We start from the raw sequence: 6,520 nt of genomic DNA, 5'->3' as shown, positions 1-6,520 counted from the left end.
CTTCCTCATGAAGTACTCGCTTACATCCAGACTCTACAACCTATCAACGAGGGACGACAAGAACGACAGATCGGAGGGCAAAACGAGCGGACAACTGTTCTACCCCTCTTTCCTTCTTTCATTCATTCTTTTTCTCCTTCTCGGGAAGAGGGTCTGCTATAGATATAGCTGCTTGTTCATTAGGGAATTGCTTTCTGAACGGGATTCCCCGCCTGAATCATTTGAATCACACAGAAGATTCACAACTCCTCGGACTGACATTAGCCGACGGTAACCTGAATGATTTAGTCGTACCATGTATCTATATAATGTGAGTGTGCTTCAGAAACCAGGAAAACATTGCCGTCAGTCAGCATTTCCTGCGTTTGGAAAACCCGCCGTGTTTATTGTCGCTGATCATGTCGTTGTATGAAATGAGACAAAATGTGTGTGTGTTTGTAAGTACGTGATTCGCTTGACATCACTGCTGCCGACATGAGAGAGAAACTCTTGTCGAGCACGATTCGCGAATCTTCCGTTTCTCTCTCCTCCGTGTCTGGAGAGTCAGGCCGGACACCTAATCACACACACACGCCTCTGCCCTGCTGAGGAGCCGATCGCAGATGCAAGCGCTTTTCATTTATTGCTCTATCGGCGATGTGCTTTCATTTTTTGACTCAGCACAGACTGTGCACTCTAACCAGGGGCATAAATATAAAACACGTCCACGAACAGAAAAAAACATGAGTAATAAAGCCGAAAATAAAGAAATAAACACGCTAAATAAATAAATATGTGGCCGCACAGCAGGTGTCGGAGTCCGGTCTGGGTTTAGAACCCGAGGGGAAGAAACAGGAAGTCATTTTCCAACCGCCTGTCGCCTGGTACCTCTCCCTGTGCCTGTTGTTTTACTTTCACAGAGATAATGGCTTACAACACAAACTGTTTATCTTGTTGTGTGTTCACGGGGACGAATTACTCGTGATGGGAACCAAATAGAAAAAAGAGATCAAGGGAAAGAACAGACGGAGACGGGGAGAGACTCAAACCCTCCAGCCAAGAAAAAAAAACAACAACATACAGTCTAGAATCACATGCTTTTTCTGTTTCTTATAAATCTTTTGCTGACACCAGTGCTTTTTTCTCAATCTGGTTTCTTTTGCTCTCTCTTCATTCGCTCTCGTGCGTGTCCATGGAAGCGAGAGAGACTAAACATGGCCACACTGGTACTGAATTCAATCAAGAACTTATTCTTAAACATTGATGTAGTAGTAGGCCTATGATCAGTAGGTTATGGAGTAACAATACAAGATTCGGTCCCTCGCAGAATCCTATTCCACTTAGACCGCAAGATTGTAATGCCTGTTCAAAAACATAACATTATCACAATATTGTCATCTAGATAATCAAAATACGCTCTTAGAAGAAAAGGAACCTTATATTCTATAGAACCTTAAAAGGTACTGTCAGGTGCTCATGCGAGATTATAATTATTATGAGATTATTTTATGGATTTAGTTTGAATGAATGAATTTAATTTACATTCAATTTTATGATTTAAACAGCTTGTGAACATACACTAGACATTTTTTTTAAATAACCTATTTAACATGACAGTATTATACGATAATTTAAGTAATTTCTCCTTATGTAGAACCTTCGGTAATGCTTCCTTTTACAGTCCTGTTACCCATGTACTTACTATGTACTTATTATAGTAATTATAATTACTGGGTAATAACTAGGTACTAACCCTGAACCTACCCCTAATACCTTACCTTATATTAGCCAGTACTTTCTAGGTAAGTACATGTAAGTACTGTACTGTAAAAGGAAGCGTTACCGAACCTTCTTGGCATAAGACCTCTATAGGGGTCTATAAAGAACCCCACTGACCCTTTATTTCTAGTGAAGCCTTTCTTTTTATTTACATTACAAGTAAATACTTATTTTACATGATGTCATTCCTTTAACATTTCACTTGATATGACTCTTGTCCTGAAGCAATTAAACACAACTATTAAAATAATACGAATAACAAATACATATAATTGAACATCATTAAATCACTCAAAAGTATTTTTTTATGCACTTTCGTTCAAAAGTTTGGGGTCAATAAAAAAAAAAAATGTTTTTGAAAGAAGTTACTTGTACTCACTAAGGCTGCATTTATTTGATAAAAAATACAGCAAAAACAGTAATATTGTGAAATATTATTACAATAGAAAATAACTTTTTTCTATTTTAATATATTTTAAAATGTAATTTATTCCTGTGATGCAAAGCTGAATTTTTAGCATCATTGCTCCAGTCTTCAGTGTCACATGATCCTTCAGAAATCATTCTAATATGATGATTTGCTGCTCACGAAACATTTCTTATTATTATTATCAATGTTGAAAACAACTGTGATGCTTCATATTTTAGAGATTGTGATGCACTGTTTTCAGGATACTTTAATGAATCGAAAGTAAAAAAAAACACAGCATTTATTTGAAATAATTTCAGGTAACATTATAAAGGTCTTTACTGTCACTTTCAATCATGCGCCATTCCTTTTTCTCTTTTAAATATTACTGACTCCAAACTTTTCAACAGTGTGAAAGGAAGTATTCAGACCCAGTGTCCATCTACACGTTCCCCTCCCTGCTCATCCTCATCCTCCTCCTCTCCGGAAGAAATTAAAGCTTAGCTAAAGTGCTCATATCTCATCTGGCATTCTCATGAAGCACCTTAGATTACCCCGACATGACTTAACAATCAGGTTCTGAACTGATCTATTATGCGGAGGAACACGAGGAGTGCTCTCTGATTGAACAGACGTCGTGCTCCTCAAGGTCAGCGAGCCACACAGCGCGCCCGCTCAATCAGCAGGGTTAATTAAGAGAAGAAACCAGAGCGCTTCTGGATTGATGCGCCTGTCCAAATAGCGGGCGGCCTTTATTATGGCTGTTGTTATTTTTTAATTGTTATCGGGGGCCAGTGTCGTCCGCCCAGCCATAACAGAGGGAGGCAGAGAATGAGTGACACCGGAGGAGAGAAAAGGCATGGGTGGCAGTGATTCACATTACAATATTGCAGAAAATAAATAATCAATCCATGCGTTAAATAAATGCACATTGCAGAAATGTTTCAGGACAGAAGATAAGTGTTAGCACTGTTCCAAAACCTAGTGAGCTTCCTACTTAGACAGCATTTTAATGTTTAGCGAAGGCTGTTCTGAAATGTAGTAAGATACAGTACCTGTTTTCGGCCAAATGTTAATGTACGCCATCCCAGAACGGATGTAATGATAAACGAAGTTGGTTTTAAATGCATTTAATTCAATTCTGAAAAGAACTGATAAAAATACTTCAATCTAATTAAAAGAAAATCTTAATGAGTTTTTAATTAGCCTTTGTTTTACTTGTTTATCAGTAAAACATAAAAAAATTCTTAAAACTAAACACATTGACGTTAACAGCAACACTGTATAAGATATTAAAACAAATGTAGTTTTAATAAGTATTAAAAAGTTTTAAATAATTTATGCTTAAAAAAAACTGCAGTAAGACAACTCGTATTCTCTGAAAACAAGTCCTAATATCAAATGCTGTGTTGTTTATCAAGTAAACTTGTTTTGAGGGTTTTTAGATATCTTAACTGGAACACATGGACAAAAAAAAGCTATTTTACCCAATTATTGTGCATACGCTGTAAAAAAATGACTCCTTAATGAGTTTTTAATTAGTCGTTTTTAGACTTGTTTATCAGTAAAACATATTTTAAAGTCCTTAGAAGAAAATAAATTTACTTGAGCAACACTGCATAAGATATTAAAACTTTGGCAATTGTATACGAGTATATTTTATCTTAAAAAAAACAAGTGAAAAGTGCATTAACTCGTTTACAGTTTGAAAACAACCCTCATATTCTCAGTAAACAAGTCCTAATATTTGATGCTGTGTTGTTTAATCTTCTTTCAAGGATTTTTTTATATTTTAACTGGAAAACAAGAGCAGTGCACTGTTTTTTTTTATGTGTAGCCTATTGGCATATCATGTCATTAGCTTAGCAAAACGCTAACATCAAACTCTATTGAAATCAATAAGTCGAGTTGCAGGTACGTGAAGGTTTGGTGCTGGTTAACATATTCAGCTTAACTGATAAAGCTAGTTAACCAGCATGGTTTTACTGGTGAGAACACGTACCCATGTCTGAAACCAGCATTGCAAACCTGCCAAGTTCTGGAACAGAGCTAGAGAGATGCAGCCCTCACTAAATTAACCATAACAATTTTCGCTGTTTGCTTGCGTGTGCCGCATTACAACCACGACTTGGCCCGTATACAGATTTGCTTAATATGTGTCTAACATTTCGCTCCCATCTGCGTCTGTGTACACAAGAGAAACCTGCCACAGCGAATCCTATGCGCCCAGTGCTAGATTGCAGAGACCAAGGGACAGGAAAAGAGATAAACACACAATAAGGGATAAAGGGATGGAGAAAGTGGAGGAGAGAGAGAGAGTATGGGTTAGAGAAAAAAACACCCCAGCGAGAGAGCTGCGAGCGTGATGATGGAGAGAAAGAGAGGAGCGTGAAGATTGCATGAGAGAGAGAGAGAGTAGTTTACCCTGTAGGCTCATAGCTTTATTATTATAGTATGCGGACACTGATTTATTTGGCGGCTGCAGGCACCCGTACTGAAACTCATTTCAGTTGTACTGATGTTGATTCGCTCTCTCTCCTCTGGCTCTGCATTGTGAGCCCACTGGACTGCGTGCCACTGTTTGTCACCCCACAATGCACCATCAATTGCATGAAAATAATCACCACTGCTAATGTTTTTCTAATGAAGATGCCCAAAATAGTGTCTGTATTTAATCTGCTTTTATGGAGTGCACTTTTTTTTTTTTCATAGCGCTGTATTTTCACTTTTAATAATGACTTGATGGATTGTCTTTGTCTTGTTTTGCAGTTAATTTTAATGAAACTATCAACACTGAGCACTCTAGTCTACTTAAGCATTTGCAGGCCTGCAGATTTATGGAGAACTGCAACGGCAGTCATATCTAGACATGTCCCTTTCTGTGTTAAAACGCAAATGTGTCATTTCCACACCGCTAGGGTCAATTGGAAAAAATAATTATTGCTTTCAAACAGGTTGCCCTAACACTGCTATTGGTCGGCGAAAAATATAGCCCCGCCCCAAACTTACACCATTGGTTGAGAGTATTCAAACAGAGAAATGACTCGAATTAAGTTTTTTGTGCCAACCAACAATTTGCTTATTTTTAGTCGTCTCTGCATATTCAGCTGGAATAGGAAAGTATTATAACATTGGAATATAATTAATTTAGGTTAATTTGTGCATTAGTGTCATTCTCTCAACTCCAAATTTAAAGGTGCAGTCACGGTTTAATCAGGCTAATGAACTATGACTTAGATTGATGATTATTATTTATTATCTGATTAGTATTTATTGAACAATGGTCACTTTTATCACAAAGATGATGTCAGTATTTTATAAAAAAAAACACTCTTGATTGTGTCGCTTTGATTTATTGCACTGCAAACCATCTCTGATGAGATACAAGGTCAATCTGTGATGTTTTGGGCGAAACATCTTCTCCCTATACAAATTTACAGGTCACCAAATATGAGCAACGACTGATGAATCATCAAACTTGTGTTTCCACTTTTTCTCTGGATTGAACGGAAGTGATTGGAAGGGTAGCTGGACTGCACCTGTACATATTTTACCATGTTTAACTCTAATCTAGCGCAGAAATGTGAGCAGATTCTGTCTTGGCCTGATTATTTGCTTCAGTGTTGGCGCTGAATGATGATTATGTCCATCATAGCCCTGAGTGATGTAGCCAATCAGAGCTCCCTTCATTGCTGCACATGCTCAGTCATGCAAAACGCTTCATGTGACATTTCATAAACATTAAGGAACTGAAGTGGGAAAATACTTAAATAGCACACAGGATTAAATTTTAAATAGTCATTATACTTGAAATACTTGCCATTCGGTGACTGGTTGAGTGGACATGTGGAGTGTGCTGTGGTTCGAGCATGTCTCTCTGTGCCATGTTGGACTTGCCTTTAATAAACCCCGTCACACCTGAACTCTTCCTCAGCCACTGCCCTCTGGGTCACTTTTCGGACCTGTTTGACTGTGCCGGTTCTTTCCCTCTGCTCATCTTCTGTTTATGTGCCCTGTTTCCTATCAGGTGTAAAAATGAGAATTCACTGTTTCTGTGATCCATGATAATGTACCATCTGAAATAAAAGAAAACAAATCAGCTGGGCTTGTCTAGATGTCGTCATCTGTGCCTGTGATAATAGCATGTGTCAGCGTGAATGAGCAACAATGAGATTAAATGGTGCTCAAACTGAGACTTATGCTTAAGTCTCCTGCTTCCCGGGTATTTTTCTTTAGCTTATCTCAATCTCACGTCTCCTCGTGAACTGCAATCAAAAGAGATTCAATTTGACTCTTTCAAGACCAAATTTATAGCAATTTATAGCTCTGTACTCATAAAAAATATTGTTGGTT

General features: G+C 37.8%; 1 long non-coding RNA gene across 1 annotated transcript in view; it reads left to right on the top strand.

The window, feature by feature from the left end:
* LOC130084773 (uncharacterized) overlaps window positions 1–6,268 on the top strand; it is a 143,165-nt gene extending 136,897 nt beyond the window's left edge. Inside the window, exon 2 of the long non-coding RNA XR_008807063.1 lies at window positions 5,222–6,268. This is a non-coding gene — a long non-coding RNA (uncharacterized LOC130084773). The remainder of the gene's footprint in view (window positions 1–5,221) is intronic.
* Window positions 6,269–6,520: the final 252 nt, after the last annotated feature.

The sequence above is a fragment of the Rhinichthys klamathensis genome, unplaced genomic scaffold (assembly GCF_029890125.1).
Source record: "Rhinichthys klamathensis goyatoka isolate OS25496 unplaced genomic scaffold, OSU_Roscu_1.1 h1tg000068l_1, whole genome shotgun sequence".
In the NCBI taxonomy this organism is placed as follows: domain Eukaryota; kingdom Metazoa; phylum Chordata; class Actinopteri; order Cypriniformes; family Leuciscidae; genus Rhinichthys; species Rhinichthys klamathensis.
The sequence above is the reverse complement of the archived record's forward strand: the minus strand, read 5'-3'. Positions and strand labels throughout refer to the sequence as shown.